Source organism: Lissotriton helveticus, chromosome 4_1, assembly GCF_964261635.1.
Source record: "Lissotriton helveticus chromosome 4_1, aLisHel1.1, whole genome shotgun sequence".
NCBI lineage: Eukaryota > Metazoa > Chordata > Amphibia > Caudata > Salamandridae > Lissotriton > Lissotriton helveticus.
Genome location: NC_136063.1, coordinates 170,335,642 through 170,361,786, shown reverse-complemented (window position 1 = coordinate 170,361,786; position 26,145 = coordinate 170,335,642). Strand labels below are relative to the sequence as shown.

Sequence of the window (26,145 nt, the reverse complement as noted above, 5' to 3'; positions counted from 1 at the left end):
GGGAAGGATTGCAGCAGGAGCATGTTTGACCCATATCTGGGTGAGCAACAAATGACAGGCCCAGGAGGAAGCAAAGCAGCATATATCACACCAGGACTGACTAGATCTGCACATGTGTGCATGCTTTGCCAGTGCCAGCTTGCATTAGAACCTATGGGCTTCCCAAATGCTTGTTTTCTTGTAGAAAAGAGTTCTCATCAATTTTTAGTGGCCACAAATGCAAGGGCGGCTCCTCCGCTAGGGCGAAGGAGCATTTCCCTACTGCCTACCAGCACGGCATAAAAGGAAAAATAAAATGATAATAACGCAATGGTATTATCATTTTATTTTTCTGTGCTGGATCAGTTTTTGGGGCGGGGCTGGACTGCACAGGTGTGCATGATTGTTGAGCCGACCCTCTTGGGCCAAACATTCATACACACTTAGCAAGTGCTACAGCCTGGGTGGAGAACATGCCAAGGCTTCCATTCCCCATCTGAGCGCCGAATTATGACGCTCAGACCAATCACAGTGCTGCATTGTGGAGTTATGTTGGCTTAGGAGAGCCTGGGTGCTTACCAATCACAACACTGCATTACAGGGTTGTCATTGGCTTTGGGGAGCCTATCCTGCTTCCTGGCTACTGTTCCAGGAGAAGTCAGGAGGAGGACTGTAGACAGGCAGTAGCCAGCCAGTAAGTACATTTGTTCTCCCCCTCTTTCCTCCCACCTTCCTCCCCTGCCCCCAGTCACACAACTGATTCGCAATATCCAGCTGTGATTCCACAATGCATATCTTCCAGGCGATCAACTAGTCTCTCAGGTTCTTCAAGCATTAAGCATAAAGTAAAAAAACAGGGATGGCAGACTCCAGAGGGGTTATGTACAAGCCCCATGCATCTCTGGTGCATCACTTTTATAATGGGAAAAAGTGACACCCCAGCGGCGCAAGAGGCTTGGATATAAGACCCCAAGATTCTAGACAGTGTAGTCACTAATCAATTCAACATAGAAAAAGAGAGTTAACACAAGTTATACATTTTATAGTTTTTTTTGTGTTTTTAATGAATTGCTTTATCTGCCTTGTTTTTCTCTATTCTTTGTGATTTATATCTTAACCTTCAGAGTAACAATGAAATTGGGACACCCAACACGTGTTTTGCCACTTCATTGGTTTGCAGGCTTGGGGCTTCTTGAAGGCACCACATTGACAGCTGCTGGTGGCATGTCTGAGAACCTGAGAAAATTATGACTTGTGTAAACTCTTTCCCTGTTTTTGTGTTTATATGTTTCTGGGATTGAGAACCCTACTCAAGGTGAATGGAATGCCGACGCACGCCAACAAGACTATTTAGTAATGCATCATTTAGATATTTATTAGGAGAATAGGTTTGTTCTCAATATTTTATCTTTCAGGAAAAAGAAAACTTCCAAGCAATTTTGGATGCAACAAGCAAAGTATTTATTCCCACAAAAATTTCACAAAGATAATTTGTTTTATCGTCACTCAAGTGGCATACCAGCAACAAATTTGATGAGAAATGTGAACTCCTTGCAATCCTCTGTTCCCATCGCGCCTGATGTCCTCCAAGAAACACAGGCTCCTGGCAATTCTTCCAATCTATACAAATAATTAAACATGTATTTTAATTCCAAAGTCATAACTTTCTTCTCCATTGCAAAATATTGTTTTTTGTTTTCTGGTAAAGGAACATCCCTCAGACTCACCAAGTGGACAGCCTGAGTTCAACCTTAACAAACATGAAGGCAAGGCGGATCATGGAAAGTGCTGCACTACTCTTTGAGAACTCAACCCAAACACTACCTCTTCAAAAAAACCTTACTGATCAACTTTCATGAGTAATGCATCATGACGCTTACCCCCCGAGATGGCATATGTTCTGTCACTGAACCATATCCCCTGTTCAGAAAGCCCTTGACACAACTTCTTCAATCGGGTTTAGACCTTGAAGGTTTGGAATCTGATAACTAGCCGACCATTCCACCAGTCGGTGGTTGATGTGGACATGCTTCATCTATTGCACACCTACAAAATATACTTATGCACCATTCTTAAGTTCCAAAATATAGCCACAAGGTGACATGTTTGATACTCCATGAGAAACTCACATAACGGGGTGTTGCCAAAATGCTGAAACATGAGTTCAAGCAAGTCAATATCTACCAGGTAATGCCATATGCATCTAGCACATACAAATAGACAGCCACAGCCTACATCACTATGCCTTGTTTTTGTAGAAACCCTGAAGATTCAACACGACCCTGGAATCAGTTCACAATTCACCTGACGGCGCTCCTGCTTTCCTCGTCCCACCACTGTGTCCTCAGGAGCTAACAAAAGACTTCGGAGGGGCCTAAGTTGGATTTTAACTTCTGTATCACCCCAGCACCAGCTTTGTTGATTGGTCTAGGTGTGTTCTCTTGGGACCCTGAGCTTGTGGAGTCTGACCAGCACATCACCCTTATTTTAAGCCATAAGAGAAATAATCTGCTATTATCCTCAGAAATAGGCATGTTCTTCTGCTGCACCAACATTTCATTGTCATCGTTAATCCCCAAACCCAAGAGCAATAAGGGTGGCAACCTAATCACCAAAAAACCTACATCCTTCATGTAACTTTCCACCTACAATAATTTCTTTATAAACACATCTGACAAAAGGCTTTGAATTACAGCCTGCAGTTCAGGCATCTAATCTACTTAGCAATCCTATGCAAGGTAAGGTCACTACTGTAGTTACTGAATAGGTGGCAAAGTAGGGTTGCTTGCTTTGCCTCTAGACTTCAGGCCCCATCTCTGATCAACAGTCTCTACAGGGGACACTAGCTCTTGTATAATATAATTTACTAATAATCTTACATGCTCAATTTGTTGTCACTTCAGGAATGCATCATTTGCTAGTTAACATTATTCAAAAAAGAACATCCATGTTGCTTCACTTTAAAAAAACAATGAGTATTTGAATATACACAGGAGGATAATGCCATTCCCTTCAAGTTGTACCTGCTTTGAAATGCTGTGTGTTATTTTTGTTCATGCTTGTTCAATTGAGCTGTAGATTCAAAAGCCAAAGGGTCCATTCTACGCATCAAAGGGGATTGTTTGCAGTAGGGATGTGGTTGGTATAAGAAGGGATAGTGTATTGGCTCAATCAATTAATCATTAATAGAATGGGAGAGTGTTTTTGGGGAACTATTGTGGCAATTCGTTCATCAGAGTAAAAACATTGTGGTAAAATTAACAACATTTCTAACAATGGTTTAATCTTTTCCACTGTCTGTATTTTGAGGTGGGGCGAGAGCAGAACTTTGCCATATTTACCAAGATATGCTGTAGTTCTCTTTCATAGCTCCGGTGCACTTGTGGTTATATATTGCCAACTCAGGCACCCTTGCAAAATCTTAGTGAATTTGGGCCTTTGCTTTCTTTTATGGTGGCAATCTCATAAGCCTCAAACCACATATTAATGTTGTCGCCCACCACATAGTCAGGCACCAGCTCATTGGGTATGTGGACCCTCCTTTCCCCAGAGGGCACTGAAGAAACACTGCTGGCCTTTGGCTGCCTGGCCTTGAGGTCCAGCTCCTTAAGGCTCCTCCCATGAGCTGAACGCTCCAAAGCAATCCTCTCCTCCATGGCCAATTTCTTTTGCTCTTAACTTGTGATGGAGCGAGGTGGAAAAACAACATTTTGTATACCCCTTGTGAAGTCACTTTCTCATAACAATAACATGAATTAATCGTGTGGTTTTGAGAATTAATCAACATAGAATAGAATGCACACACAAGTACACATGGGAAAACTAATTTGCTCATGTTGCAAACTATAATCAACTAACTAAGTGATGATGTTACGTTCAAAATGAATGCAGCAGCTATAAACTAACCAAAAGCGGCCTGAATGTGCTTTCTGTTTGTTTATTTGTGGCAAAAACATGAAGACTGGTGAGTAAATCACGCATATATGTTGCTTTATTCGCTAGGTAATAACTAACAAGGATACCTTAGTAAGGGGGGAGGTAAACAGAAGGGTTATAATTCAACAATTTATGTTTGATTGTGTTTGTTTCTATAATGTTATGTTATGTTATGTTATGTTATTTATTATTTGTTAAGCGCACATACGCCCAAAGGCTTCTTGGCGCTGGTGAGAGAATCAAACATAACAGTATATAAAAGACATATAATCACTATTTACAATAAGCCTGAGAAAAAAGAAAAGTTTTAAATGCCTTCCTAAAGGCAAGGAGGTCCTTACTGTGTCGCAGGGTCAAAGGTAGGGAGTTCCACAATGAAGCAGCTAAAAATTGAAAACTGCTACCTCCCTGTCGTTTCTTTTTGAAACGAGGGACCTCAAGTAGGTCTTTGTGGGTTGATCTCAAGCTGCGTAAGGGTTTATATTTACGCAGCAGTTGTCTAAGGAACATGGGGCCCTTACCCTCCAAAGCCTTGAACACAATACAGCCCACCTTGAATGTAGCTCTCTGTTCCACAGGCAGCCAGTGCAAAGTCTCTAGTCCATGTCTAATCGATTCCCACTTCGGGACTTTGCAAATAAGTCTCGCAGCTTGATTTTGCAACTATTGCAACCTTTTAAGTTGGCCAATAGGCGCCCCCAGATAGAGGCCATTAGAAAAATCGATATGAGACAGGACCAGAGCACTAACTGTCTGAATTAAGGCCAAACCTGTGAGGAGATGTGCTATTTTCTTAATCTTCCTCAGTTGAAAAAACCCCGAGGAGACCACTGTTCCGATTTGACTTTCCAAGGTAAGATCCTCACTAAGAGTCACTCCCAAACTTTTTACTGTACGGGATTTTTTTGGAGGCGAGCCCATGTCCGACGGCCAAAAACAGGGACTCCAACTGATCTCACTCTTCCCAGGTAGAATGAGCTCCGTTTTTCCCGGATTTAACTTAAGGTGGTTTAGAGACATCCACCTCTGGATAAAAGACATAGTTGCTCGAAAGTCCTCGGCCGCATTGTGTGAATTTAGCACAAAAACCAACTGCAGGTCGTCTGCATAATTGTATACATCAACCTTAAACTCTCGTAGGGAGAACAAGAGAGGCCGCATATACAAATTAAATAATAAAGGGGACAAGGAAGATCCTTGAGGAACCCCACAAAAGGAAATGTTTTTAGGGGCTGTGAAAGAACCCAGTCGGACCGACTGGGTGCGTTCTGAAATAAAGGACTTGAGCCAAGCCAAGGCAGAGTCTCGAAGCCCGGCCTGTTCGACACGGTTGACCAAGATGGTATAGTCAACCGTGTCGAACGCGGCAGACAGGTCCAATAACACCAAGGCCTGGTGCAAGTCCCTGTCAGCGTTAGACCTTAAGGTATTCTGGACGGCCAATATCACTGCCTCAGTAGAATGACCAGGCCGGAAACCTGCCTGGTTCTGGCCTATGAGGCCTAGAACAAAATGGACGTTTCTGTGACTCCAAGATTGAAGTGCAGTACGCATGCGCAAGGGGAAATGAACTGCAGATGAGTATGAACGGTTTGTGCCTGTGCGGAATGGGTCAAGGACAACGTGCCTTGAAAGTCCAGCGGAGTGCCAACAAAATGGACATCCGTGCAGAGAAACGTGGGAAAAGAACTAAAACTTACCATTTAAAGGACATGAGCGAAGGGATATAATAAGGACAAAGACCATTTTCATTGAGCTGATCTTGCAGAAATTAAACAATAAGATGATGAGGTTATGCTCATCCACCCCTTGAATTGACCAATCAGAACTGTTAAAAGACACAGATAGTTACTTTTATAGATAGATTAAGTAGAGAAAAAGGGTATAAAAGAGTGAGTCCGGACTTCGGAAAAAAATCTCTTCTTCGATTTCCATCTGTGTATCCTGACATGCTGCCGGAATGCTGAATTTTCCTGAGGCATAAGGACTTTGAATTTTTCTGAACTTTAACTTTGCTTGAACGAGTAAGGAGTCTTTAGATGAGGTTAATAGCTAGAGAGAATATGGAGATGCTATTTGAGAACTATTATGTCTTTTACTAATATTCATGTCCGATAATCTCAATAATAATGTGTTATTTCTGAGCTTTGCATTAACATGAAATATAAATGTATGAGTTAAAATCTTTTTTTATTCTCTTAAAATCTATTTGCATTAAACGAATTTATAAGTAAATAAATAAAGGTCATGCTAGAAGATTTTTCTTTAAATAAAAATTAGATAAATGGAAAATTAAGCTGGTCTTGTTCATCCTTAGCCTAATGTTTTACTAGCAGATCCATTGACAAATAATGGTGGTGTGCCTGAATAAATTGTCTCATTGATAAAACCATGGTAAAACAATTTAAACTGCAGGTGTATAAATATTATAAATATTTAGCTTAATATAGACACTCGGCTATGATCCAGCAGCTCTCCTTTGAGTCTCACCAATCCATGAAGTAGAGAAAAGTGTGTACGGGTGACTGGCAGTGTTATGGGCCCTACTGATGAGTAAATGTGTGATTTGAAACTTCAGGGAATGGAGATGAGGTTTTAGAAGATATTTCCGGAGTAGCGCTGCATCACTTGGCAAGTCCTGACTTTAACTTCCTTTCCTGCTTCCTGCCCTGGACTCAGCCTCAGGATGACACAATGTTTCCACCCCAGAGTGAAATCTCCAATCCTGATAGGGCATAGCGAGGACACTCTATAAAATCTTAGCCTTCAAGTACAGGGATCATTGTGTATCCTGATTTAAAACTTACTGCTGAGAGAGTAATAGAGCTTAACCGGGTTTGAGAGAAAGGTATGGTAGAGGGATGTGCTACTTTATCGGCGAGTCTAAAATTCTGTGGTAGAGAAGAGGTAAGTGCGGTCTACTGGAAATACAGAATACTTGTGCGATTGAGAAAACTATCACTTTGGTTTAGCGAAACAGACGAATGGAGTTGTTTTATGTAGTTACTAACTGATTCATTTGTATAGAAGTGTAAGTACGGCTTCTCGATAAACCTTGTAAAGGAGGGGTCAGTTGAAGCTGCAGAAGCCGGAGCAGAGCTGACGTCAAAAGTGTTGCGCAGGGATTGGTCCTTGTGACTAAGACAGAGTAAGGGCTGATTGATGCATCAGTAAAGCAGCGAGACTATTGGTTAAGCACTAAGACAACGTATCTTGTTCTAATTGGTGCGATAGTGTGAACCGAGCTGTGATAGGCGGGTGTTACAAACCAGTTTGCGGAAGAGTGCGCAATCTTTTGAAAGACAGGAAATTATCAGAAAAATTGAGTTTTATTACGGAGAAGAAAAGGAGAAACCTTTATAGTTTAAGAGATTGAAAAATGTATTCAAGAAAGACAAGGCGATAGTAACGAGAGAGGGAAAATTACTTCCTCCACCAAAAACGCCTGCATCTTACATGATGACGAAATATGGTTATCATACATGCATTTAGCTAGAGAATTGTGCTAGATATACTAAGAATGATGATGCGTTAGCATTTCCAGAAGTAGGATCTTTTAATCTGGCAGTTTTACGAAATTTAAGAGCAAAGATGATGAAGTTTGAACCGAGACCTAGACCAACTTAATTTGAGGCACTAGTTGAGTGGGAAGATGAGATGCATGAACGAGGAAGGTTGGAGAATCATCGAGGACCGAGAGGTAGATTATGGGGAGAAACACATGAGAGTAGAATGCGAAGATGGAGAAATGCTGATATGTGTGATGGAATGTATCTGGTTAGATTGGCAGATGAAATAGAAGGCCGAAAATGCACAGAGAAAAGGAATAATGTGGAATCAGTAAGGAAGAATTATGGAGATGGTGAATCAGAGGATACAGTGCTGGAGGAGATATTAAATAGGAGACCACCACCATATCAACCGGGTTCTAAATGGACCACTCCAAATGCTCCACCAGTAGAGGATAGGTTTGCTGAAACCCCAAAACGATTTTCAAATTTTAGAGACCTTCCAGAAAGGGTAGACATGAGATATGATTCAAACACCCCAGTGGTAGAAACTAGACTTACAAGTACTCTTAAGCAAAATGATGAAATCAGAAGAAGTGTAGCAAGAGTAGAGCGACAAATTGAAGAACACCCAAGTACTTCTGAATATATACGTTCTACAAATGAATTAACCGAAAAGATACAGGAACTTACTAAAAATATAGAAGCTGTAACAGTCCCTGTAACAATAGGTCCTGTAATTCCAGTGTTCGAAAATCAGAAAATAAAAGAACCAACTTTGACGATTCCTTTAAACCAGAGTTTGCAAAAAATCAAAGAAAAGATTTATCCAAATTTGTCTGAAATTAGGCGAACAAGTAATATAATACCGCCTGACTTGACTTTTAATCAGAGCCTACCATATAAGTTTCCAACTGGAGCAGTACCTGATTCTGCGACACCCGAAAGAAATGTAGAGACAATAGAATTAACACAAACCCCAGTAGGACCAAAAGAACAAGTATTTGATGTAGCTAGACTAAAAGTTGACATGGAAGAATTAATTATTGGAACAATTGGAACGGATAGACCAAAAACATATCAGGACGATGAATTGATGTTCATGTGTAAAAGTATTACTTGAAAAGCAAAATCTATACATGATCATTTGGGAGGATTAGCTAGTGAATTGGATGTAGATCTTGCAAAGAATAAAATATTACAGAAACCCTACAGAGTAGATTTTACAGAAATGGATATTGAAAATATGAATACTGCAGGAAGATTAACGCAAATAAAAGAGCTGATTGCTTTACTAAGAAGATGGGGAGATGTGAATAAATGGAAAGCCAAATGGGCAAAGAAAAAAGAAGAAGCCAGTGATAAATCTACATTAGCGTTCCCTGTGAGAGAAAAGGAAACAGTAGTGAATGAATTTCCTATGAGAGAAATACCGGGAGGAGGATATGTACATGTTTCTTGGACTAGACAGGACATATTGTCATTTACTAATGATTTCCCCAGATTGAGAGAAAAACCAGTAGAATGGTATCGACAGGTGAATCGATTTGTAAAAATTTTAAAGGTACCATCGGAAGATTTAGATGGAGTATTTGACTTAGTAGTACCAGCAGACCTATGGTCTGAGTGCAAAATAACAGTGTACTGGCCGAAAACTGAATATCCTCGAGACAAAGTGACAGGTGCTCCGCCTGAAGTGATGAGAAAATATGAACAAGTAATAGTGTTTTTGAAAAATACATTCCACCGAAAGAGACAGATTGGGTAAAAATTGACAGGACTTTGCAAGAACTGAAATAATGTGTACATGCATTTTATGAGAGACTGTTGTTAGCGTTTAAACAATATAGTGGATATGAAGAACTAAATGAAAAAGATATGAGTCATTTTGTGTATTGATTTGCGTTTGGATTAAGACCAGAAATAGAAGACATGATTAAACATAATTTGATGGGATGGCAGTCATGTTCTATAGACGAGGTATTGAGACATGCAAAATACTGTAGTGATGAAATTGAAGTTAAGCAGAGAAAGCTCAAAGAGAAAGCCATGTGGGCACAAGTGAAGGTAGCAGAACATCAAGTGGCACAAATGGAAAACAAAAGTACAGACAGGAGTCAAGGAAAAGTGAAGGGAAATTTCAATAAACCTAAATTAGTAGGGAACATAGAGGAGCTTAAGAAAAAATATCCTTGTCATAATTGCGGCAGGATAGGGCATTGGAAGAAAGAGCGTAAGTGTCCACCAAGAGTTAATCCCGAAAATACATCATTAAATCCGCAGGTGCAGAATGAGGTAATTCAACAATCATCGCAACAGCAGCAGGTAGTTACTCTACAAAGTCAGGTGCCACAACCGCCACTACTACACAGTGTAAATCTGCAGAGATACAGTGCAGAGACAGGATTCAGCGGAGGCGAGCAGGTAAACCGATCGCCCAGAGTTAATGTCAGTCCTCAGTATTGGTTACAAGAGGATGGCAAGCGAGTCCGATGATAGCTTCTGACGGTGCCTGAGAGGGGAAGAAGAGTGTGTGCTTGGAACCACTCTTGAGGTAGATCAGTCTGGTCCGTTTGTGAATGGAAAGGTGAATGATGTAAAAGTAACTTTCCTAGTGGCCACTGGTGCTACCCGTTCTACTGTTAGATCAGAAGAAGTTCAAAACCTTCCTCTCTCGGGAGAACAAATTCAAGTTGTAGGTGTAGCTAATAGGCAGATTAAAACCTCCTTAACAAAACCAGTTGAGGTAGAAATTGGAAATTTCAAAGATATGCACCGATTTGTGGTGTGTGATAGTAGTCCAGTTAACCTGTTAGGCAGAGACATTCTATGTAAAATGAACTGTGCCAGATATTGTTCACCGGATGGCATAAAGCTCCAAACCCCAGATGAAGACAGCTTGTATGAAATGACCATGTCAATGATTAAATCAGAAAATAATTAATTGTTTCCTGTGTTTGATCGAGAAAAGATACCTGCTGAATTGAAAGAAACAGTAAAAGAGCAAGTATGGGATTTTACAGGAGAAGATATTGGATAAATGAAAGATGTAGATCCTGTGAAAATTTCTGTAAAGGAAGGAGTAAGTTAGCCAAACATTCCCCAGAAAATGTCTGTAAAGGAAGGAGTAAGTTATCCAAACATTCCCCAATGAAATGACAGCAGACGTAATTGATGGAGTAACTCCAGTAATAAACAAGATGATCGAACAAGGCATTTTAAGAGAAATAGAAAGCAGTCCTTGTAACTCACCGATAATGGGATTGAAAAAGCCTAACGGAACATTTAGGATTGTACAAGATCTTAGAAACATTAATAAGATTGTGGACCCATGTTGTCCGATTGTACCAAATCCGACAGTAATTCTTATCAAATTCCACAAGATGCAGAATGGTATACCGTGATTGATCTATGTAATGCATTCTTTACGGTTCCATTACACCCAGAAAGCCAGCCAATATTTGCGTTCCGGTTCGGAGATCGCATTGTGGCATGGTGCCGAATTCCTCAGGGGTATACTGAGAGTCCATTTATTTTTAATCAACTGTTAAAGAAGTCATTAGAAAGTTTGAGCATGCCTGTAGAATCTGTATTAGTTCAATATATTGATGATCTGTTAGTGGTATCAAAGACAAAAGATAAATACATATCAGATACTGTTGCATTGTTGAACCATTTGGCAGAAGAAGGGCATAAAGTGCCTCCATCAAAATTACAATTTTGTCAGAAAGAAGTGCAATACTTAGGTCATAAGATTGTTAAAGGAACTAGGTAAGTCACTGCAGAAAGAATCAAAATGATACAAGGAATGCAACCACCAAAAACACAAAGACAAGTTAGAATGTTCTTGGAATGGAGGGTTACTGTCGACAGTGGATTAGTGGATTCTCACTAATAGCAAAACCCTTACAGAGACTAACTAAAGCAGACATCAGAGACCCTATCATTCTGAATAAGACTGAAATGGAAGCATTTGAACAGCTAAAAACAAGTTTATGTGAAGCTCCAGCTTTAGGAATGCCTGACTATGAAAAAGAGTTTGAGCTGTATTGCAGTGAGCGAGAAGGATGTGGATTGTCAGTATTAATTCAAAGACATGGAAAACTGAGGAAACCAATTGCGTATTTCTCAGCTGTTTTGGATCCAGTTGCAAAAGCCTTGCCAGGTTGTCTGAAAGCAGTGGCAGCTACAAGTGTGAGTTTGGAACAGAGTGAAGTAATAGTGATGGGATGTCCTGTGAGGGGATATGTACATCATTCTGTGGAGATTCCCCTCACTAGAACAAAAACACAATACCTTACCAATAACAGAATGACAAAATATGAGAAAACAATTCTAGGTGCAGATAATGTGACAATTTCACGATGTGTGAATATAAATCCATCTACATTGTTACCTGATGCTATGGTAGCTGAAGTAAGAAATGAGGTTGATCACAAACGTTTAGATGTTCTTGAGTGTTGTACCAAACCAAGACCTGACATTAAGGATGAACCATTGCCTGAGTCTGATTATGTGATGTTTGTTGATGGTTCATGCTTGAGAACAGAGGAGGGTGCTTTGAGTGCTGCATTTGCCGTGTGTACAGTGGCAGATGTCCTGGAAGGATCTTGTCTGAAAGGAATTCGTTCTGCTCAAATAGCGGAATTTATTGCTTTGATTTGAGCATGTGAGCTAGGAAAAGAGATAAGAGTCACCATAGTGACTGACAGCCAGTATGGATTTGGGGTTGTCCATGATTACAGACAATTATGGTCCCAAAGAGGTTATTTAACTTCTGCAGGATCCCCCATTAGGAATTCTGTATTTTAAAAAATGTTTATTGATGCTATTCAGTTGCCTGATAAAATTGCAGTGGTGAAATGTGCTGCCCACAAAAAAAGAAATGACTACATTACTAGAGGCAATGGGTATGTTGACTCCATTGCAAAATACTGTGCCAGAAATCTTGCATCCATAAATCGGGACAGAAAGGAAGAAAATGTTTCAAGTCCTTTAATGCTAACCACAGTTGTTGAAACTTGGCAGGAAGTGAGACAGATGCAGGAAGAAGCTAGTGAGGAGGAGAAAAACATTTGGCTAAAAGCAGGGTGTAGACAAAGGGAAAAAGATGAAATCTGGGTTTACAAAGATGAAAGACCAGTAATGCCTAATGGCGTGATTTCAAATATGGCCCGAATGTACCATGGTCAAGCTCATGTTGGGAGGGATACCATGATCAGAATGTTCGGACAGATATGGTATAATCCTAAGTTTAGGATGATCGCCGAAAGCCTATGCCAGAGATGTCTAGTGTGCCAACAGTTTAATCCAAGAAGAAAAACAGTTGTGAGCTTGGGAACCATAGGACGGGAGGGAGGTCCGTTCACACGAATGCAGTTGAATTTCATTGAATTGCCACCATGTAACAGACTCAGATATGTGCTTGTAATTATGTGCCTATTCTCTAGCTGGGTAGAAGCGTTCCCTACCCGGAGAAATGATGGAGTAACTGTTGCAAAACTGCTTTTGCATGAAATTATACCACAATACGGTTTTCCAGTAACAATTGAAACAGATCGTGGAAGCCATTTTCAGAATTAACTATTACAAATGATTTGTGAAGCACTGGACATTCGTCAGAAACTGCATTGTGATTACAGACCAGAGGTTTCAGGAGTAGTTGAACAAGTGAATGGAACAATAAAAAACAGAATTGCAAAAATGTGTTTGACAACAGGACTGAAATGGCTGGATGCATTGCCACTTGTTCTGATGACCTTAAGGAGTATACCTTACAGAAAGACTGGACTGAGTCCACATGAGATTTTGATGGGCAGAATGATGAGACAAGCGTTTGTACCAGTTGATAAACTGTTAACTATTAATGATGACATCATACTGGATTATTGCAAAAACCTGTCTGACGTGGTAACTTCTGTGTTCCATCAGGTGGGAACTAAGTCAAACACGAAAGAGAAACATCCAGCTCATGATCTAGTCCCTGGAGATTGGGTTTGAATAAAGGTACACCGATGAAGAAATTGCTTACTACCTCACTGGCAAAGACCGAGACAGGTTATTTGGTCAGCACGACTGTAGTTAAATGTGCTGGAGTAAAAAGATGGGTGCACGCCAGTCACACCATCTGTGTGCCTGAACCTGAAAATCCACACGAGGAAGGTGAAAGCACAACTGATTCTGATTCTGAAGGAGAACTAGAGAGAAATCCAGATATTGAAGCTCGACAAGAACGTCGACATCTGGAAGTTTCGGATGGTAGTTCTGCATCTGAAGGAGAAGGTGAAACTGTTGAAATACCAAATTTTGAAGATCGACCTGAAAGTTGAGATTTGATAAGAACTGATACCAGTAAGAAAAAATGAACAAAGTGAAGATAAAACTGGTAATCAAGAAAATACTGAAGAGCAGTCAGAAAGCTCTGAAAGCAGGAACCAAAATCCTGACACTGGAAAGGAGGAAATAACTTACGACAAGGATGAGATTCCAAGTACCAGTTATGGAGATGTTCCTAACAGAGTGAAACTGCCGGGTAAAGAGAAAACAGATTCTGAAAAAGAAACAGACATTATAAATTTCATCATAAATGAAACTGTTGAAAATACTGAAAGTGAAACTGATGACAGTGGAGATGAAACTCAACTGAGAAAGAGTTTGAGGAAAAGAGCTTGGAGAGTGGAACATAACACTACAGAACCAAAGACAAAAAGGGCTCGTAAAGGAGATAATTGGCCTAGAGAAAATGATGGACTGAAATTCAAACTGGTTAACAAAGCAAGAAAACCAGAAGATCAATTAAATGAAATAACAAGTCAGAAAGAGTTGTTGGGAAAGAGAATAGAGGTTGTTCAAAGGCCAAAAAGAGTGAGGAGACCAAACCAGAAATATAAATCACCTGAATGGACTTACATGTTGTTGCCTCCTATTGAGGAAGTAAACAGCAGCCAAGAGAACTTAAATTTCACAAGTCAAGAGAAAGAAAGTGAGTAAAAAGACTCAAAGAAAGAAAAAGAAATATTTGATCTGAAATTGCAAAGTAAAAGCAAGACTTGAAACATGTGGTATAAGAAAAAATACTATGAGTATAAAGTGAAAATCAATTAAAGACAAAAATCTGAGTAGAAAGAACTGTGAAAATTGCGGTAATTGCTGTGTAAAAAAAATGGCTACTAATGATGTAACTACAAAATGTTCTACTTTTAGAAAATGGTGTAGAATGTGGTTGATATGTACTGGACTATTAATGATAATATGGTTGATTTTAGCTATTATTATTCTCTTTAGAGAAAATTTTGAGAAGATGAAAGCAAACGGGACTATGAATGGACGAAATAATGAATTAAAAACTGATAAAGTACATGTGTATAAGCCAGAGATTCATCAGGATAAATCTATTAGTGATTTTTCAAAGAATACTTTTTCGAGGTTAATATCTGAATATGTTAATATCACGGATGCTAGTGACTGTTACGTTTGTGTAAAATTGCCAGCCTCAGTTTCAGAAGGGGTAACCTATCATCATCTTCCACTTACATATGGAATTACATGTAGTGTAATAGCAAATTTATTTTACCAAACAGGCAAATTAGTGTATTATTATTAAAATTCTGATAATGTTTTTGCAAAATTGAAAGTTGTATATGAAATGAACAAAGTTAAGCCTGCAAAAGTTATGGGAGAATTTTTCTTAGAAACTCAAGAATTGACTCATGATTATGCTTTTAGACATAATTTGACTTGTAAAATGAGAAATGAAGAAAAAGCATTTTTAGATATGGTTGAAGAAAGGAGGAGTATATATAAAAGAAATGAAAAAGTGAAACATGCTAAATCTAAATATTGGTAATCTGAGGATGAAAAATTTGATGGACGAAATATAAATATGGCCATAAGCATAGATACCCCATCATTAGAAAAATGTTGTATTCGTAGAGACAATACTGTGTATGACTATTATTTTATGGGAGCGAGTCAATGTAAAGACACTTATCGTATAATAGGGGGTTGGGGATTTAAAGGTGGTAATGACCCAGTTTTTCCTGGAATCTATTTAATTTGTGGGAACAAAGCGTATTATAAGTTGCCTGATGATTGGTATGGGTCCTGTTATGTAGGCCTGGTTTTTCCTAAAATGTTTCATGTAGATAGAGGTACTAATGGGATACATGAGATAGGTTAACCTCTAAGTCGTAGAAAAAGAGAGAGTGTAATAGAAATAATAGGTGATGTTTTTGGAGCACTGATACCCGCAGTGGGGATAACTTTTAATGCAAACAGAATTCGGAAATTGTCAACAATAGTAGATCGCTTGTCAACAGACACTGCAGGTGAATTTTTAATGGTAAACACTGAAATGGTTGCTATGAGGGCTATGGTGATGCAAAATTGTCTTGCTCTTGATATAATTTTAGCAAAAGAATGAGGAGTTTGTGGAATTTTGAAAGTACAACACTGTTGCACTTACATTCCAGATAAAAGTCAAAACATTGACAGATATATTACAAATCTTACAGAATTGCACAAACAAGTTGAATCACTGGAGGTTGATGGTGTTCTTGGTAGAAGTTTTTCAGCAGATAAACATTGGTTGCATGAAATAGATAGTTCTATTATAGGTAAAGTATTAATTCCAGTAACAATAATAATAGTAGTGATTCTGATATTAAGATTATGTTGCATGATTAGAGAGAGAAGTAATGTTAAAAGGTAAATAAAGAAGGTGATTCAAGAAAAACAAGAAAGAGAACGTGAAAAGGGTTATATAGAGATGGAAGACTTTCAAGAGAAACTCTATCAAGACAGCAGAAAAATAGAAGATACTAGAGTATAATCTATACTAATCGAAAGAACTTGAAACATGTTAAGATAAAAATAATTTGCAACATTTTGGGAGATATTTGGTGATAAATCACCAAAGGAGGGAGTTGATGGAGCGAGGTGGAACAACACAATTTTGTATACCTCTCGTGAAGTCACTTTCTCATAACAATAACATGAATTAATCGTGTGGTTTTGAGAATTAATCAACATAGAATAGAATGCACACACAAGAGAATGCACACACAAGTACATGTGGGAAAACTAATTTGCTCATGTTGCAAACTATAATCAACTAACTAAGTGATGGTGTTACGTTCAAAATTAATGCAGCAGTTATAAACTAACCAAAAGCGGTCTGAATGTGCTTTCTGTTTGTTTATTTGTGGCAAAAACATGAATACTGGTGAGTAAATCATGCATATATGTTGCTTTATTTGCAGGTAATAACTAACAGGGATACCTTGGTAAGGGGGGGAGGTAAACAGAAGGGTTATAATTCAACAATTTATGTTTGATTGTGTTTGTTTCTATAATAGTTTTCGTTCTGGCCTATGAGGCCTAGAACAAAATGGACGTTTCTGTGAGTCCGAGATTGAAGTGCAGTACGCATGCGCATGGTGAAATGAACTGCAGACGAGTATGAACTGCTTGTGCCTGTGCAGAATGGGTCAAGGACAACGTGCCCTGAAAGTCCAGCTGAGTGCCAACAAAATGGACATCCGTGCTGAGAAACGTGGGAAAAGAACTAAAACTTACCATTTAAAGGACATGAGCGAAGCGGATATAATAAGGACAAAGACCATTTTCATTGAGCTGATTTTGCGGAAATTAAACAATAAGATGATGAGGTTATGCTCATCCACCCCTTGAATTGACCAATCAGAACTGGTAAAATACACTGATAGTTACTTTTATAGATAGATTAAGAGAAGAAAAAGGGTATAAAAGAGTGTGTCCGGACTTAAGAAAAAACTCTCTTCTTCGATTTCCATCTGTGTATCCTGACATGCTGCCGGAATGCTGAATTTTCCTGAGGCGTAAGGACTTTGAATTTTTCTGAACTTTAACTTTGCTTGAATGAGTAAGGAGTCTTTAGATGAGGTTAATAGCTAGAGAGAATAGGGAGATGAACTTTGGGAACTATTATGTCTTTTGCTAATATTCATGTCCTATAATCTCAATAATAATGTGTTTATTTCAGAGCTTTGCATTGAAATTAAATATAAATGTATGAGTTAAAATCTTATTTTTTCTCTTAAAATCTATTTGCATCAAACACATTTATGAGTAAACAACTAAAGGTCATGCTAGAAGATTTGTCTTTAAATAAAAATTAGATAAATGGAGAATTAAGCTGGTCTTGTTCATCCTTAGCCTAATTTTTCACTAGCAGATCCATTGACAAATAATGGTGGTGTGTCTGAATAATTTGTCTCATTGATAAAACCATGGTAAAACTAATTAAACTGCAGGTGCATAAATATTATAAATATTTAGCTTAATATAGACACTCCGCTATGATCCAGCAGCTCTCCTTTGAGTCTCACCAATCCATGAAGTAGAGAAAAGTGTGTACGAGTGACTCGCAGTGTTATGGGCCCCACTAATGAGTAAATGTGTGATTTGAAACTTCAGGGAAAGGAGATGAGGTTTTAGAAGATATTTCCGGAGTAGCCCTGCATCACTTGGCAAGTCCTGACTTTAACTTCCTTTCCTGCTTCCTGCCCTGGACACAGCCTCAGGATGATACAATGTTTCCAACCCAGAGTGAAATCTCCAATCCTGATAGGGCATTGCCCCCCTCCTCCACAGACAGCAGTCCAAATACTCTTCCTCATTCAACTCCACTTCCTTCTCCTCCTTCTCTGGGGTCTCATTGAGAGCAGCATGGGTTTTTAACTAGGCTCTTGGTGCCTTTTGCAGCTCCACCTACCTAGTGGTGCTCTTCACAGGAAGCCTGAAGTTCTTGCAGAAATCCTTAAGTTGGCCCTCACATTTGGCCATCTTAAAATCAATTTTTGAAGGTGCAGGGGTAGATGTAGAACCTCCAGTCAGAGACATGATTTTAGGAAAAAAGCAGAAATGGCAATCAAGGAGAATTGAAAAATTAAAAACTTCAATCAAAGAGGAAATACAAAAGAAAATTAAGAAAAATGTCAATCCTGAGGAATTTACTTGAATTGGTCTTAAGTATGGTTTGGTAGTGCACACTAATTTACTGTAAGACACTGCACAAACACAATCCCTATCCTCACCGCTGACCACCAATGTTACAAATTGGGTTTCTGGTTGGCAGAACTGTTCACCTTATCCAAGCAGGAAACACAATCCTAGTCAGGATAAGTCAGATTCACACCCTAAATTAACCTGTGCCTAACCTCTGGTAGCTTGGCACAGAGCAGGCAGGCTTAACTTAAGAGGCACTGTTTAAAGTATTTGTGCAACATTTAATACAGTAAAACAGTGAAAATACAATGCCCAAATAGGCAACACAAATAAAGCTTGATTTAAGGAACAAAACAAGACCAAAATTACAAAGATCCAATGAGTAGAGCCAAAGTTATGAATTAAAAAAATGTAAAAAAATCTTGAAATATAGTGCTTGGAAACATAAAGTGCCAACTGAGGCTATATGGCCGCGCGGGACGGGGTCAAATCTGAAAAGTCAAGCCAACCACGATGGAGTGTGGGTCAGTTACAGAAGTTACGAGGAGCTTGCTAAAAACAGTACCTTCACGAAGGAAGCGATGACGTCGAGGGGCAAGCTGTGAAGAGCGGATATAGGTGGTGCATCGATCAGTAGGATGGAAGGTGATGCACTGGTTCTGAGTAGCACAGTGGGGAGATGCATGGTCGTCGAACTCCTGGCCATGGAGGCAATGCATTGTCGTGGAGCTCCTCTCTTGGCTCTGTGATATCCTCGAAACGGTGATGCATTAGCGTTGAAGGGAATGCATTGGTTCCAACCGGTGCAAAGTTGACGATGCTTGCCAGAGGGTTGTTACACAGTGAACAGAAGGGGTTTCTCAGGGGAATATATTTACATGAGCTAATGTATGGCCTTATTGCGTTCATTGACTTTGCATCTGCTTATAATATTCCCTTAGCAGTGGTAATGTTAAATGCAACAAAGGCCTTCGATAAGGTAAACTGGTCTTACTTGGCTACCATCTTAAAACAAAATAAATGCAGGGAAAACCTTTGCAAAGCAGTACATCTAATTTATCAGGATCCCTCAATGAGAATATTAGTGAATGGGAATTTAACCTCAACTTTTAAAATATCTAAAGGAACAAGACAAGGCTGTCCCCTATCCCCCTATTGTTTCATATAGAGCCTTCAGCAACTAAACGTAGAGCCACACCCTTATCCCACCTTCTTGTTATAATGATTGAGACAAGAAGGTCTCATTCTATTCATTTTATGCAGATGACCTTATGGTTTTCACATCGGACCTTGATGTGGCCTTGCCACATATCTTGCAGATATCCTCAGACTTTGGCAAGGTTGCGGAATATGCTGTGAACGCAGATAAAATGGAGATCATGGTGTGGAACCAGGGGATGAAGAAGGATATGAGATACTTGGGTCTAAAAATTGAACAGGACATCAAGATAATCCCTGAAGTAAATCTTGGGAAAGTATTAACAGAAATTGAAGCCTTAATGAAGGGGTGGGTACATCTACCGTTGACTATTTTCAGTGGGGTTAATTTAGTGAAGATAGTGATACTGCCAAAAACTACTTTTCTATGCGATACAATTCCATTACATTTTGATAAGGCCCTGGTTGATAAAGTGCAGCAGGCTATAAATGCCTTTGTCTGGGCATACACGTGGATAAGATGTGGCAAGTATTGATGCACACTTCATTTTCAGTTGTTAAACCTGCTTTTTCAAGAAGAAATCATTTGTTTTCATTCACAGGGCCTTTATGACACCAGAGAGATTGTTGAAGATGGGGAAAGGAAGAATTGCCAAATGAGCTAAGTGTGGTTTAGATAAAGTGAAAAAATTCATATGTTTATGCAATCTCCTTGAATTCTAAGGTTTTGGGATGATGTTGGTAAGACCTTCACATGCATTCTGGGGATACATGTTAAGGAAAGCCGTTTGCTGATTTTCTTTGGAGTAGTTGGGGGGCTTATTTGGCAAGCTAGAGACGTCCTGTTCTTTTCTATGTTCCTGGTGAGAATGGAAATATGCTGAAAGTGGATGAGTGGTATTCTCCCTCAAAATGCAGAGTGGCTAGACGCCCTAATTTATAACTCCAAAATGAATTTAATGGGAAAATCCTCAAAGAAAAAAAGGTTTTCAAGATTGCTGATAGAGTGGGCAGGGGCATAAGTGGGGTAGGAGTAGGCACAATAATAGCATATATCTTGTCTAATGATTGCACCTATATAGCTCTCCTGGCTGTGTTTCTAATGCAACTTCTGGAAACCGGATAATATGAGAGAGGCGCAGCCTCCTCGACAATGTCTATCCCCATACCTGACAGTGGGCAAGAATAGAATCAAAAATAAAGGGTTGGGTGACAGGTATAGAGTCTGAGGTAAATGAGGACAAAAAAAAGTTGACAATGCGTTGATCCCACAGAAACAGTCAGAAAACCCACTTACAGGGGTCCAGGACTGGATTGGCACCACTTAGCAGAGTAGGATTCACAGTTGGCAGAGTCCAGAGTCTGTAGCAGAGTTGAATAAAGTATTTGATGTCCCTAAGACTTCAGAGCAGGACGCAAGCCAGCAAGCCCTTGTAGTCACTTGCTTCTGAAGATGTAGAGCTACAGATCCAGTCCTTCTCACTACCAGGCAAGAAGGGCAGCAGGGCAGGCACAGACGACCCAATGTCCATCAGAGTGACAGTCCTTTCAGCAGCACAGCAGTCCTTCTTCCTGGCAGAGTGTCCTCAGGTCCAGGAACATATTGAGTTGGTGGTGTCATACCCAGTTGTAGCTTTGAAGTGGGAGAGACTTCAAAGAGAGACATTTGAAGAGCACAAAGTCCTGCCCTAGGTCCAGACTCAATACGGGCGGTATGCAGGTCTTTGTGTGGGGACAGGCACAGCCGTATTTATTTTCAAGTGTCAGCTCCTCCCTCCCATCCTGCCCAGGATAGCCTATTAGCCTGGTGCTGCCCCATTAGGATGTGAATGGCCCATCATGCACACATAAGCTCCTTTTGTGTATGGCTGACTACAGGGAATGCAGAAAGCCCAGCGGTTACCCATCTCAGACGTGTATTTTTCAGAGACATCCAGAGGCACAGAATGGTTAGGGTAAAAAAATGCCAACTTTTTAAAAGTGGTCTAAACTTGCTGATTAGGTAGACCGAACCTCTTGGTATATAACTTTCTAAAAGTGTCATTTGCAGACTTACAACTTAAAATACGACTTTAGCATAAGTTTTTATTTAAAATGATGGTTCCAGAGTCACCAAACGTAAAATATTCATCTTTCCCAATTGAAAATGACACTTATGAAATGTAATGAAGTAATCCCAATATTAACCCATGGGAGAGATAGGCTTTGGAATACTGAAAAATTAATGTAATAATTTTTCACTACTAGGACATGTAAAACTTAAAAGCACATGTCCTACTTTTTAAATGCACTGCACCCTGCCTGTCCAAGACCTACCTTTGGGATGGCGCGCCATGTCATATTTCCAAACCTATTTAAGGCAGGAAAGGACACGGACGCGTAGCGGACCCTCTATTGCAGGTCAAACAGGGGACCTTAGCATTAGGACAGTATAGCACTGTCTGTTATGTAACTGCTAGTGTAGCGGATTGGGACGTATTGACCAATCTCAGAAGGACCCAGATAAAAGCAGCACTCCATGGCTTACAGATGACAGAATACTTGAGGGGTAAAGTGGCCCCACAAGGTCTCATAGTTAAAAATGAGCCCTTCATCTTTCAAAATAATATATGCAATTCAAAAAAGACTGGTCGCTCATATCATGGCACTGCACCAGGGACTGGTTAGTCCTGATTATAAAAACTGCCACCAGAATCGCCCAAGAACTCAAAATCGATATCCAGAAACTTGAGGTGCAGCTTAAGTCATACCAATCACATAGTGTCCTCAAAAAACGCCTAGAGGATCTCAACCAGCAGATGACAGTCTTTGAACTTACTCTTAAACAAAGCAAATTCAATAAATTGAAAAAAGATAAAGATCGCTTTTCTCATGAAAGAGCATACCCCTACACTAAAGAGGGTTACCTCTCGAAATACATCATGAGGGACCAGGATAGTGAGGCTTCAGATTGTAGCTCGAATGGCTCAAATTCAAGTGGACATCAATCTTACAGATACCAAAGAGGGGGCCAAAGACAACAAAAACCTTTCTACCCCAAACAAAGGGGATGGAGAGGCTATCAAGGCCCACCCATGTACCAAACGTACCAAGGCCCATCAGCATTCCAACAATACCAGTATGGACCACCACCCATGGGACCCCACTATCAACCATGGGCTCCTGAATATGAAGGAAGTTTCAACGGGCCACAGCCTTTTTTAGGGGCATGCCCTGGACCCCGGAGGGGCAGGAGCAAGAGGGGCAACAATGTAACGTGGCAAGAAGGGGACCAAGAGGATCCCTGAATGTCAGCCAGGAGCATGACAGGCGCCCTCCAGAACCAACCGTCAACCAGCACCAGCAGGAAGGGGACATAGTAGTCAATATAACCCCATTGGCACTCTCAGACATAGAAAAGGCAGTCCTTAATAAAGGCCTAGGTTTTGTACCTACAAACAAACTTGATGCCTTCAAACTCCATGTTGAAATGCAGGATTTTGTAGAAAAAATCAAGCTACGAAGTTTCTTTCAAAACAAAGGAGATACCTCTGTACCCACTGACACAGGGCTAAAACCGAAATCAACTTTCACCCCCCCTGATGCTGTCTTACCAGTCGAAGTGCTCGCTTTTGATAAAGCAGTAATGACTGATTCGAAAAAACTGAACACGACCAATATGAGTGTGTTCCACAACACCAGCAATGTGGAACAAGAAGCCATAAAAAACTCGCAGGTAACAAAGACATTATCATAAAGCCTGCTGACAAAGGCGGAGCTATTGTCGTGCAGACAGCTACTGCCTACAATCACGAATGTTTGAGGCTCTTGGCGGACAGGAGGAATTACACTGTCCTACAAGAGAACCCCACAGAGGCACTTTGTATGAAACTATCGGGAATGGTGGAGGAAGCCTTGGCCCATAATTGGCTATCAAAAAAAGAGGCGGATTTCCTGATCCAAAAGGCACCCAAACCACCGTATTTTTATACCATCCCGAAAATACACAAAGACCTGAAAAAAACCCAGGGAGGCCAATTGTTTCGGGCATCGGTTCCATTTTGGAACCTCTATCCCATTTTGCGGTTGCCTTTCTACACCCCCTTTGTACAGGCCACTGACACATACCTGAAAGACACTAAAGCGGTACAGAATTTACCTTTTGACCCCTCAACCCAGCTACTACTGAGTTTGGATGTGGAGAGCCTGTATACCAGCTTACCCCATGATGAAACACTTTACATCATTGAGGAAGTTTTGTTCTCCACCCCATGGAAATATCAAACACCCAGATGGGTGGTTCTCGAGTGCATTTCCATCACCCTGACAAACAACTTTCTTGAATATGAAAATACACTATACTTACAGAGCCATGGTACCAGCATGGGGAGCACCTTCGCTCCAAGTCTGGCCGGTCTCTACATCCACCACCTAGAGACACATAAAATCCTTAACGGAAATAAGCCCTTCAGAAACAACATCTGTACATGGAAGCGTTATATAGATGAAATTTTTGTCATCTGGGAAGGCGACATGCACTCTGTGACAAAGTTCAAGGAGTGGCTCAACATACAGAATGCTTTTCTGAAATTTACTAGCTCTGCCTCATATGAAATGCTGGTGTTCCTTGATCTAAACATCTATCCAGAAGGGGTTTTTCTAAAAACCACCACCCACTTCAAACACACCGTGAGAAACTGTCTCCTTAGGTATGATAGCTTTCACCCACGACACCTTCGTGACAACCTGCCGTATGGCCAATTTGTCCGCCTCAGGAGGAATTGGTAAGAAGTGGGTGACTATAAGACACAAGCAGCAGGCCTCAAATGGAAACTCCAACAGAGAAACTACCCTGCCCCTGTAATCAACAAAGCCATGAAGAGAGCCAGGAATAACAACAGAGAGGCTCTCCTGGAAGAAAAAGTGCAGAAGGAGCAAAATAAAAGACCCACTTGTGTGACCACCTACAATACACACTCCAATGAAATCTAAAAAAATCGTAAATAAACATTGCCGTACTTTGGTGTGTGGTGACCAGGACTTTGAAAAACCCCTCTTTGCACATAGGCGAGGTAGAAAGCTCAAAGACATTCTAGTCCATACCCGCCCTCAAAAAAAGCATGCAGAGCAACCCACGCTACACAGGATACAGGGTCATCACCCCTGTGGTAATTGTAGCAGTTGCCACTTAACTAAAAAAAGAAGACACCTGGAATTTAGGAACGGAACAACGTGGGACCAAAGAAAATTTACAAACTGCAATAGTAAGCATGTCATATACATGATTACGTGTCCTTGTGGCCTTGAATATATCGGAATGACGACAAGACCAGCCAAAACCAGAATCAGTGAGCACAAGAGCAATGTAAAGTGCAAGAAAAGCACAACTAAGATGTCGACACACTTTCTGAATGAAATGCACAATGTAAACGACCTACACTGGACCATCCGAGCAAGGCCTTTTTGAAAAAGAGCAACGCTGGGTGTTCTGGCCGGCACCCACGTAATTGGCCTAAATGACGATATACCATGGGATCAGCAGAACTAACTTTATCTCCTACCTGATTAGATACTAGACAACATGACAGCGAAACCAGTACTTCTGGTGTTCATGCTGGTAACTAACCATCTGTGCAGCTCCACTGTAATTCAACACATACACATCAAACCATAATAGTAGTGCACATTGGTACAAAAAAATACCTCTTTAGACTTTTTGTGTAAGCCTTACCCCCCCTTAAATTTGAACCTTGTGCATTGGAGTGAGCACATCACTGCTAGCTTTCCCTATGTTTGATATATTCTCTGAAGATTCGCTTAATGACGAGCATTCATTATGACCCCAACGGGGGCAGTATCCTAGACATTTGTGCTATTTTTATGAACCATTCAATATTATACCTCTGTTCCCAGCGCATTTTAATGAGGCTCGGGGGCGTCTCAGATTGGCTTTGCCAACATCAAACACAACACCTTTTAAGCACATATTAAGGATGCTCGTGAGCACTTTACATTGACTTTGCCAACATCAAACATGTTGCGGTAACGATTAACCTTTGCCACGATTTTAATAATGCTCGTGAGCGCTTCACATTGACTTTGCCAACATTATACTGTTTGCGGTAACGATTATCCTTTGTAAACATCGAGCACTCTAGGGATGTTGTGCCGCGGTATTGTAATGCGCATGCGCAGGACCCTAGACACTCTACGTGTAGGTTAGCACCTGCACGGTAACCGCATCACGCTCTGCGCATGTGCCGCATTCACCATACTAGAAAGGAGGCAGCAATGATTTCCATGGCAGCCCAGAAATGCCTTATAAGGCCCATTTTCCCCGTTTTTTGACCAATTAAGCAAACAATTTGTAGCGTATGCAGTCTAGTTGTTGCACGTCATGCAGCCGTGACGTGCGACGGCCATGTTGGAAGCTTCCAGTGCGCGCCAAGCCCCGAGAGTGTCGGAAGCGCCGGCCGGCGCTCCTCTGAAATCTGTTGTGTTGCGAATAAAATAATTCACACCCCACAAAGGCCTAGCGCTATTATTTACAAGGAAGAGCTTCACAGTGGCGACGAGGACGGGATTCCCCAACCAGAAT

General features: G+C 40.4%; 1 protein-coding gene across 1 annotated transcript in view; it reads right to left on the bottom strand.

Moving 5' to 3' along the window:
- Window positions 1-1,465: 1,465 nt before the first annotated feature.
- Window positions 1,466-26,145, bottom strand: part of LOC144827089 (lymphocyte antigen 6E-like) — an 81,086-nt gene continuing 56,406 nt past the window's right edge. Inside the window, exon 4 of the mRNA XM_078685532.1 lies at window positions 1,466-1,599. The gene's annotated coding sequence lies outside the window, so the exon portion shown is untranslated. The remainder of the gene's footprint in view (window positions 1,600-26,145) is intronic.